The 11,042-nt window shown below is 43.5% G+C and overlaps 1 long non-coding RNA gene across 1 annotated transcript; it reads right to left on the reverse strand.

Annotated features, from left to right (window-relative positions):
• Positions 1–8,063: 8,063 nt before the first annotated feature.
• LOC307177567 lies at positions 8,064–10,466 on the reverse strand. The gene is made up of 3 exons (XR_013825068.1): positions 10,376–10,466; positions 9,562–9,664; positions 8,064–8,162 (listed from the first exon to the last, which is right to left on the reverse strand). It is a non-coding gene; the product is annotated as an uncharacterized lncRNA (long non-coding RNA).
• Positions 10,467–11,042: the final 576 nt, after the last annotated feature.

Here is an 11,042-nt window from a genome sequence, read left to right on the forward strand (position 1 = left end):
GCCAGGGCCTGGGTTCGATCCCTGGTCAGGGAACTAAGATCCTGTCAGCTGCACTGCAGAAAAAAATAAATAAATAAAAAAGGAAAGAAAGGAAGGGAAAGGAAAGGAAAGGAAGAAAGAAAGAGAAAGAAAGAAAGGAGGGAGGGAGAAAGGAAGGAATAAAGAAAGGAAGGAAGAAAAGAAAGGATCCGTAGCAGCCTGCCATCATCTGGAATGGCTCAGGTGATAGCCAGCCACTTAGGGGCAGGGAAATTGTTGTGGTCACTGGTGATTTCCGTCATTTTTCCTACCACCAGCTGTCATCACAATTTCCAGGAAAGCTGCCAGGAAAAAGTAGGAATTAGCATTTCACAGATCGCCCTCCCCCCACCATTATGGATCTTGGAACTTTTCCTGACTACTCTTTGCCCTCATACCTTCCTTCCCACACCAGTCCAGATAAACATGCGAGGTATTTGACCTCACCTGCATTTGAAGACCTCAGTACTTGAGAAGTTACTGCCCTTCCGTCAGAAATCCTTACTGAGACTGAGTTATGATTTCTTTCCCTAATCTGGATCGTTTCCTTAAAATTAAAACACCCAGGGATACGGACTTTATCCATACTTTCCCTTTTCCCTTTCTCCTCTTGCCCTCCCCCACTCCAAACAATGCAGTCAAGGTTCTAACTATTAAGACACTTATCACACTGTAGGTAACTGGTAATGGAAGTGCTTATCCTCACTCTAGAGCTTGTGACTTATTCATGTTGCACCCTTACACAGCACAGTGCCTGGCCCATTGTTGGGACTCAATGAATGTTGGTTGAATAGAATTTGCCTAAATTAGCCTCAGGCACCTCCTGAATTTCACAGTGTGCCGAGCTCTAGGGAAAATTAGACTGACTAAGCCAACTGCTCCCTTCCTGTCTGGGGAGACCCACCCAGAGACCAGAACAGGAGGCCGCACCTCTGCAGAGGGAGAGAGAGGGCTTGACTGATGTCCCCCTCTGCCTGTGATCCCACCCCACACTTTTTCCTCTGTAAATATGGCCATCCTGAAACTTGTTTTTTCCAGACACGTTTGTGGGGCAGAGCTACTAATAGAACATGCTGTGGGCTAGATAGGGATCAGGGTAGAGACCATAGCCTGAATTATATCATAGGAAGCACTAGGAAAGTTAGGTTAGAATTTGATAAGAACCTAAGTAGACTAATCTCTGAAGAGAGATATCTGTCTGTAGGGGTTAAGAGTATGATCTCTAGAGACCTGCAATCTAGGTTCAAATAGTATTAGTGCAGTTTTTAAACTGTGTGACCTTGGAAAAGCTACTTAACCTCTCTGTACCTCAATTTCCTCACCCATGAAGTAGGGATAGTAATAGTACCTGCATGACAAGGTTGTTAAAATAATTAAATCAGTTAATACATGTTCGTGCTCAACATTGTTATTACTAAAGAGGATGGCTTTGGATGGCAGCAGGTTTAATATGCTGAGGTTTGTATGTGCAAATGCAGGGATGGGGAGAGTTAATCATTAGGGTCTGGAGACAGTGGAATTACTTTGTACAAATGAATGAGAAGAATTTGGAGTTCAGGGTGGGATAGAAAGCAGAGGAGACAGTAAGGAGAAGAAATGAGGGAGAAGAGAAAAATTAAAAGCCATTTCAAGTTTCCAATAGTATAACAGCAAGATATCTTTTAAGAACAGGTATATTTAATTTGAAATTATTTATGTTGCTGAGCTCTAAACCACCACTAAGTAAAATGGTACAACTTGGAGAGCAGTTTGGCACTATCAAAATAAAAAGGTACATATCTTTTGATCCTTCAATTCTATTTCCAGGAATTTATCCTACGTTGGTACTTGCAAACAGACTCATGGCCTCTTTGTAATGCCAAAATTTGGGGAACCACCTAAGTGTCCATCAGCATAGTCTATCTATGCAATGGAATACTATGTAGCCATTAAAAAGATTGAGGCAAAGTTATACATATTATTTATGGTTAATAGCCAAGCTCAAAAGAAGAGAGTTCTATTGTAGGCAGAGGGAGAGCACCAAGAGCCAACTGGAGGAGCAATGCCCAAGTCCAAGCTGGAGTCTACATCCTAGAAGAATAGGGACATCATGCCTGGAGTGGCTGGTGGGAGTAATGAGAGTTGGGAATCACAAAGGCTCTGCAGAGTTGCACGGAGGGAAGAGCAGCATGAGAGCAGGTGGGGAATTAGCAAGCGGGCAGGTCGTTGATGATTCCTTTAAAAGCAGCTGGTGTTTGTAGGTCCCATACAGAAATCGGTAGTTGTGTGATGCCTGGGTCTGGTTTGCTTAATGGACCAGGGACAGATCAGAGCAAGGTAGTAAAGGAGCAGGTAGATGGGGCTAAGAAAATGAGCCTGGGAGTTGTGGGTGGATAATCACAGTTATGTAGATTTTTAACTAGCTTTTCAACTGACCTCAAAGGATATTGATTTAAAAAGTTGATATCAATAAAGAGAGGGGCCTCACTGTTGTATTAGATATTTTTAAAATCAGTAGCTTAGATGATGATAGAAGCAAGGTTTAAAATCATCTTAGAGAAAGACAAATATATGACATTACTTATATGTGCAATCTAAATAAAGAAGATACAAGTGAACTATTTACTAAATGGAAATAGACTCACAGACATAGAAAACAAACTTATTGTTACTAAAGGGGAAATGGGGGACAGATAAATTGGGAATGTGGGATTAACTGATACACACTACTATATATAAAACAGATAAACAACAAGGACCTACTGTATGGCACAGGGAGCTATATTCAATATCTTGTAATAACAATCTGAAAAAGAATATATATATATGTATAACTTAATCATTGCTGTACACCTGAAACATTGTAAATCAACTATCCTTCAATAAAAAATAAATAAAAAAAGAATAAAATCATCATGACAGATTAGAACAAAGTGCCAAAATCAACATGATGAAATTTGACAGGGATAAAGTAAAGACTCACATTTAGGTTAAAAAAAAAAAAAAATCAATTGTACAAGGAAGACATGGGACTGGCTTGACGGCATTTTACGTGAAAAAGGTTTAGGACTCACCAAACCCAATGCAGTCACAGTTTCATGAAAAGACACAAGGTCAGATCAAAAGAGATAATAGCATCACTGTGCTTTAAACTGACCAATTCTGGGTGCCTCATATTTATTTATTTGACAAATACTATAATTTATTATTTTCTTCTAATGAACACCTACCATGGGCTTTTTTTTGAGCAGAGAAAATTTTTAGTTTTTTTTTTTAACATCTTTATTGGACTATAATTGCTTTACAATGGTGTGTTAGTTTCTCCTTTACAACAAAGTGAATCAGCTATACATATACATATATCCCCATATCTCCTCCCTCTTGCGTCTCCCTCCCACCCTCCCTATCCCACCCCCTAGGTGGACACAAAGCACTGAGCTGATCTCCCTGTGCCATGTGGCTGCTTCCCACTAGCTATCTATTTTACGTTTGGTAGTATATATAAGTCCATGCCACTCTCTCACTTCATCCCAGCTTCCCCTTCCCCTTCCCCGTGTCCTCAAGTCCATTCTCTACATCTGCATCTTTATTCCTGTCCTGCCCCTAGGTTCTTCATAACCATTTTTTTTTTTTAAGAATCCATATATATGTGTTAGCATACGGTATTTGTTTTTCTCTTTCTGACTTACTTCACTCTGTATGACAGACTCTAGGTCCATCCACTGGGTACCTCATATTTAAAAAGATATTGATGAACCAGTGTATGCCCGGGGAGAGATCAGGTTGGAAAAGATCCAGTAACTTACGTGAGGAATAATTTGATGTAGTTTAAAGATATTAAATATTGGGGACTTCCCTGGTGGCGCAGTGGTTGAGAGCCTGTCTGCCGATGCAGGGGACGAGGGTTCGTGCCCCGGTTCGGGAAGATCCCACATGCCGCGGAGCGGCTAGGCCCATGAGCCATGGCCGCTGAGCCTGCGCGTCCGGAGCCTGTGCTCCGCAGCGGGAGAGGCCGCAACAGTGAGAGGCCTGCGTATTGCCAAAAAAAAAAAAAAAAAAAAAAAAAAGATATTAAATATTGGGAAGAAAAGACTAAGGTGGATAAAGAATTGATATCCTCAATTAGCTGTGTTTTTGTTTTTTGTTTTTTTAAGTACGGGCCAACAACACGAAATTGTCAGTATCCAACCATCTTGATCTATAAAAATGCAATTTCGGGCTTCTCTGGTGGCGCAGTGGTTGAGAGTCCGCCTGCCGATGTAGGGGACACGGGTTCGTGCCCCGGTCCGGGAGGATCCCACATGCCGCAGAGCGGCTGGGCCCGTGAGCCATGGCCGCTGAGCCTGCACGTCCGTCCGGAGCCTGTGCTCCGCAACGGGAGAGGCCACAACAGTGAGAAGCCCGCGTACCGCAAAAAAAAAAAAAAAAAAAAGCAATTTAATTTGGGTCAACCGAATAGAAGACGATGTCAACTCCTTTTGTAATGCTGCAGAGGGCAAATGAGAATCAATGGTTGAAAGAGGGAAGCAAATATTACATCAGCACAATATTACATCTGTCACAATCAGATGCTCAAGAACAGAATGAGCAGCCTCACAGAGTTCTAGGTTCTGTCTCATTGAGAGAGCCCAAGCAGAGCTGGGTGACAGTCTGTTAGGAATATTTAGCATTTTCTGCATTCAGGTGGGAGACTCTCCATGATCTGGCCTGAGCATCCAACCTCTCTACAGTACAGAGGCAACACACGAGACCACTGTGACAGCCACCCCGGCCATCCTGTGTTCTCACATTGCTGTGTCTTTGTGCATGTCAGTCCCTTGCCTAGAACTGCACATCTCCTTGCTATGTACCCTGCAAATTCCTACTCATCTCTCCAGATGCAACTCAAGTGTGGCTCCACCTGAATTCTAAATGGTGTGTCATACTCTCTTTTATACCTTGTACCTTGTGCTTACTTCTACAGTGGGAATTGTTCTTTTGCAAATGTTTTGTGAACTTCTCTCTTTCCTACTGAATGTGAGCTGCTTGTGGGCCAGAAACATGTCTCTTTCATTTTCCATGTTCCCAGTGATTAGAGCAATGTCTTTGGATGCTCAATATTCACTAAATGAATGAGGCTGGATGTTTTGATTTTACATATATGTATACATAAAATAAAAATTATTACACATATGCATTTTGAATCAAATGTTAATCAAAACTAACATCCTTACTATGTGTAATACACATTGAAATTTTATTTTTAATAAATTTATTTATTCAGTTATTATTTTTGGCTTCATTGGGTCTTCATTGTTGCACGCGGGCTTTCTCTAGTTGCAGCTAGCGGGGGCTACTCTTTGTTGCGGTGCGCAGGCTTCTCATTGTGGTGGCTTCTCCTGTTGCAGAGCACAGGCTCTAGGCGCACGGGCTTCAGTAGTTGTGGCACACGGGCTCAGTAGTTGTGGCTCGCGGGCTCTAGAGCGCTGTCTCAGTAGTTGTGGCGCACGGGCTTAGTTGCTCTGCGGCATGTGGGATCTCCCCGGACCAGGACTCAAACCCATGTCCCCTGCACTGGCTGGCGGATTCTTAACCACTGCACCACCAGGAAAGTCCCACATTGATATTTTCTATTTTATTCATTTTAAAAAATGGAAGCCATGATCTAGGTTCCAAAATTAACTTGGGTTCCCAGCCTTACACCGAAACACACTGAACTACAGGGTCAACAGCAGGGATTTGAACAGAAGATATGAGAACTTGATAGAAGCTACAGGCCTTCTTGCCAGAAAGATGCATATATGGACTAAACTGACATTCAATTTCAGAGGCTTCCTGGACCCACTGAAGTCCTTCTGTACATCACAGGTTATGAGAAAGTTCCTTCTAACGCTGCAATCTTATTTTTGTGAGACGCATTAAAGTAGTCTAGGAACATTTCGGAGTTGTCCATACAGAAAGCAAAAAATTGGAAGGGAGGTACATAAAGAACAAAGAATAGAGGGAAAATTCTGAGATGGGATAGGCAAGACAGATAAATACGTGTGAAAGGTAAAGGAATGGGGTACAAAATAAATCCTGGCTAAGGGTTAGGAGGAAGGGAAAGGTAGGTGCTGCTAGGCCAGGGTTTTAGGCCTGTGGAATCTGACATTCTTTCCAGACAATGGAGCTTGGGGTTCCAGCCCTGTAGCTTTCTTCTCCCCTCCCTATGGCTCACTATTCCTCCCTCCCATTTTTAGGCAGCCCTTATGGAAACTCTGAAACTCTTTTTCTCTTTTCTTCCAGATGGGAAGCTCTGGCAGAAAGAATGTTTTGGCCTGTGTGCAATGACTCCATTCTCTCTGCCAAGGGATAAAGCTGAAATCTGCTTTCTTGGAAACCAGCTCATGTCTTTAGGAAGCATGACCCTAGTTAGGGAGCAACTGGGACCTTTGCGTAAAGGGGAGATAAGAAAATAATTTTCAGCATCCACTAGTATGGTGACACACAAGGATAGTAGGATGTGACCACCAACAAATGATTTAAAAATGGAATCTCCCGTCTCTAAGATCTAAGCTCACACAGACTACTCCATTGGGCTTCTTTGAATCTTAAATAACTCTAAAGTGTTTTCAACAATCTGTCAGGGAGGCAACAGACATGCAGCTCACATTTTCACAGGACAAACAGTGAAAGGGACATGTATGAGGTCTAGAAGCATAATACAATTGACTTCCTATGGAGCCCTCAGGAATCTGGAGATTTTAAGGACTTTTGTGAGGTCCAGGGCTTCCCTGGTGGCGCAGTGGTTGAGAGTCTGTCTGCCGATGCAGGGGACACGGGTTCGTGCCCCGGTCCGGGAAGATCCCACATGCCGTGGAGCGGCTGGGCCCGTGAGCCATGGCCACTGAGCCTGTGCGTCCGGAGCCTGTGCTCCGCAACGGGAGAGGCCACAACAGTGAGAGGCCCGTGTACCGCAAAAAAAAAGAACTTTTGTGAGGTCCAGAAAACTCGGAACATTACTATAGTCCACAACTAGACTGAGGTAAAGAGAATGGAATTTGGGGTGGGGTTAGGTAACCTGAGTTAGTCCCTAGATAGGCCCCTGACTCACTATGTGATAATGGCTGGTCACTTCCTGGCTCAGTGTTCCAGTCCCCGTCCACCCTTTCCCGGGGCCCTTTCCCTGCCCGAGAGAAATAAAACCACAACTTTATTCTTTCTTGAGAAAGTTAACCATGATTGTTTCTATAAAGCTATCTGGAAAATAGCCGATCTCTTAGGGCAGCATTATGAGATGATTTTGTTCATTTTATAACCAGTGTAACCTCCTGGGTGGTATATAAAGCCACGAAGGTGGCAAACGTCTTATTTGTTGTTGAGATCCTCACATGGGCATGGAATAAACAAGTGGTCTGCTTGCCTCTTCTGCCTCTTCTGTCTTTTGGGATGACACTGTTGTGTAGTAAAGCCCTCTGGAGAGAGATCTGGGAGATAACTGGGTAACACCCAACTAAGTCAGGGAATGAGTCAGGGCTCAAGGACTCGATACCAACCTCTCCCACTCCTGCCAGGAAACCTCTGGGGTGAGACAGAGATGAGAGAGGAGCCGAGGGGCGGGCCTCACAGCAGCCTGCCCTGGGGCCTCTGACTCGTGGTTTCACCCTGGTTTGCCCTGCAGCTGTAACGTGTCTGCTGACACGCAAGCCCTGACATGCTCGTCCTCCCCCTTTCCCAAACTTCTGCTCAGTCTCAGAACTGTCATACAGAGTGAAGTAAGTCAGAAGGAGAAAAACAAATATCGTATATTAACACGTATATGTTGAATCTAGAAAAATGGTACAGATGAACTGGTTTGCAAGGCAGAAATAGAGACACAGATGCAGAGAACTAACGTATGGACACCAAGGGGGAAAAGCCAGGGGGGTGGGGGTGGGATGAATCAGGAGATTGGGATTGACATGTATACACTAATATGTATAAAATGGATAACTAATAAGAACCTGCTGTACAAAAAAATTAAATTCAAAAATAAAAAAGAAAACGCAGGGCAAAATACAAAGGACTTTTTGTCAAGGAGGTGACGAGGAAGTAGAAACTGAACTTACCACTGAGGAAACCAGGATAAGGGAAGGGCAGAAGAGTGCCATGGCTGGGCTGACACAGAGAACAGGCTGAGCAGGACCAAGCAGCACTAGCCTGGAATCCTGTAAGACTCAAGAGCAAAATGGCAAAAAGTCACATTTCTTGTGTGGAGGTACTCAGTTCTCACAAATCCGTCAAAACCATTCCCAGTTTGTGGCAATTTTGAGAAGTCTCCCCTAGCGAAAAAACAATTTGAGGCACCTACCGTGTACCAGTCATATGTTTTCACATAGGATTTCACTTAGTGCTTAGAACAGTCCTACAAGGTAAGTTTTATTATCCCCATTTCACAGATGGGTAGACTGGGCCTCAGAAGACTTAAGGAATTTGCCCATAGAGTTTGGACCTGGCCAGTTGGATTCCCGTATACCAAGCTGCCTTTGATTTGAAGTCAAATCAAATCAAAATAATGTCAAAATAGTAGAGACTTCTTAAGCCTGCCAGGAACAGTAAGGAGCAGACCAGGTAAGGAACAATGAATGGACACCTCTAAATCTCTGAACGTAGGTACTTAAAAACCCTGGAATTGCTGGGTTTGCACAGGCGTCTATGCAATCTGAGATCCCAGTGAAACCTTGGTACCCTCTAGTGGAAGCTTCCTGCATTCACACGGCTTTTCTGGCTTCAACTGCAAAGAGCTGGAAAGGAAGCCCTCACCCAGCCACTGGAGAGCATCCCCAAAGAATGGCCAACTGGAAGATACATGTTTGTATGTCAGGGCCCATGGAGGGTAGAGGAAAGAATACAGACCAGAGGGAAGGTGTGCTGAGCCATTGGTTCACAAGGGTCCCCAAAGGGAGTCCTTGTTAGGCCTTTGTGCATTATTAATAGGAGCTCAATACACATCAATGGGGGCTGTAGGTTTTTAGGGCTCAAGAGAGTGATTTTTTTTTTAATGGGGGAAATTAGTGATCAGAGATGCAAAGTGACTCCCAAGGCCACAAGGAAGTCAATGTCAGCAATGGTGAGATTAGAACCCATGTCTCCTGCCTCCCAAACCAGAGTTCTTCCCATTGTATCACACTTCCCATTTTTTGGGAACCCAGCCTATGAGAACAAGCTCCCAGGCTCCTGAATCTCATGCCTACAACCCTGCAGGCATTCCTGGAGCTTCTTCCCCAAGTTCCCAGTGCGAAGATGTCAGATTTATTTCTGTCTCCCTCCTCCCGCAGAGGTAATCCCTGGGAATGGAAGTGGGTTAGAAACAGATTACTCTGATCCAGGGGCTTTGTTTTCTCCTCCCTGAACGTGGTGGGGTGGGGGAGGGCCCGGGGTGAGGGAGAGGGGAAGTCACAAATAGCCTGAAATTCCCTTTTAGGATTATCACTTGATTTAGCCAGCTGGGGCGAAAGCGGAGCAAGAAGCGGGGAGGGATTAGTTCTAGACCTAGCTTGAACAGCGGGGTGCATGGGCTTCTTTTCTGGCTGAGCCAGGATGAGCAATATCTCTTCCTTAACATACCTTTAGAAATAAAGAGGCTGAAGCAGGCAGCAAAGGATAAAGGGAAAAGCCTTTGTCTTCATCAGCAGGGATGAATGCAAGGATGGATGAGACAGAAGAGCAGCTAGAAGAAAGTCATGCAGCACAGAAATAAGGAATCACTTTTGGGCATGGAAACAACCTTCATTTCAATGGTTTTAACTTTAACAGAGCTGAGAACTGCTCCCTAGAGGAAAAGAGCTAACACACATAGGGCTTCCTGAGGATCTCCAATTCATATCCAGGTTATGGGCTCTTGTGCTTTAGGCGCACTGCACTGGGGTGGACTCTGCGACTGCCAATGTTACCTGTGTCCGGCATAAAGAGCAGACACTTACTAGGACTCTGCTAGGCTCCATATATCCCTTCCACGGCTATCACGGGGCTTGGAAGCAGTTACCATAACTAACCAGAGTGGGAACATGTATAAATTCATTTAACGACTTAGCAACAATTCTATGAGTTAGGTACTCAATTACCCCTTCTCTATGGTGAGGAAAAGAAGTGGAGCTAAGATGTACACTCAGGCACCACTATGTGAGAGTCATAGATAGTCAACTCTCCTAGTGACAAAGAAGCTCTGCTAACATTGTTAGCTAAAGATCAGTTGAGAATATTTCTTAGAAAGTCAGAATTCTTGGTTTCTTCTATGTCACCTTATCTTGGACAATTCACTTAACTTCCTTTGCTCTTCACGCGCTCTCTCAAGGGAGGGAAGTACAACATAAACACATGGGAAGCCTATCACTAGCTTCAACCGAAGTATCATATTGTTTACGGTAATCAATAAACATACTGTAATCAGATTCTTCCAATTCTCCAGAGGGATCTTCCGTGTTCAAATCAACAGTGCTTCTCCTAGAATGTAGACTACCAGGCAGAATTTCAGAAGTTCCAATATTTGATATCATCTGCCACTGAGAGGGAAAAAAATCCAAATACAGTACATATCCCACTGCTCATGGGATATCCCATTTTCTTTGGATCCATTTAGAAATTTCAATAAGACAAGTGATTCCAGGAACCCCCCGTATTTGGGGAAACAGGAAATCAACTTTGCCCTCTGCCTCATCATATTTTATCTGGGATTCTACTGATCCACTTATTTTTTCCCCCCATGATCATTTATTGAATAAATATTTGAGTGTCTACTATGTGCAAGACTGTTTTTTTGCAAGGTTAAGCCCCTAACCACCTTATTCCTTCCTCTAGTTACACAATGAGTTTCCTTCTCTTACTCTTACTTTGCTTTTTCTGAAATGTGAACTACTTGGGTTGTAGGATTACGAAATATCCTTTTCGTGTTAACTTCCCCAGGCAGACAACTCCCAATTTTCCATGGAGTTAATGAGATAGGAAGATAATACGAATTTTCCAAAACAGCAGCTAATAAAACACACTTATAATTCATCTCAGAATGAATTAAACAAGATTGACTTCCCTTATTATTTCATCCAGGTTGA

Source organism: Stenella coeruleoalba (genome assembly GCF_951394435.1).
Source record: "Stenella coeruleoalba genome assembly, chromosome: 19".
NCBI lineage: Eukaryota > Metazoa > Chordata > Mammalia > Artiodactyla > Delphinidae > Stenella > Stenella coeruleoalba.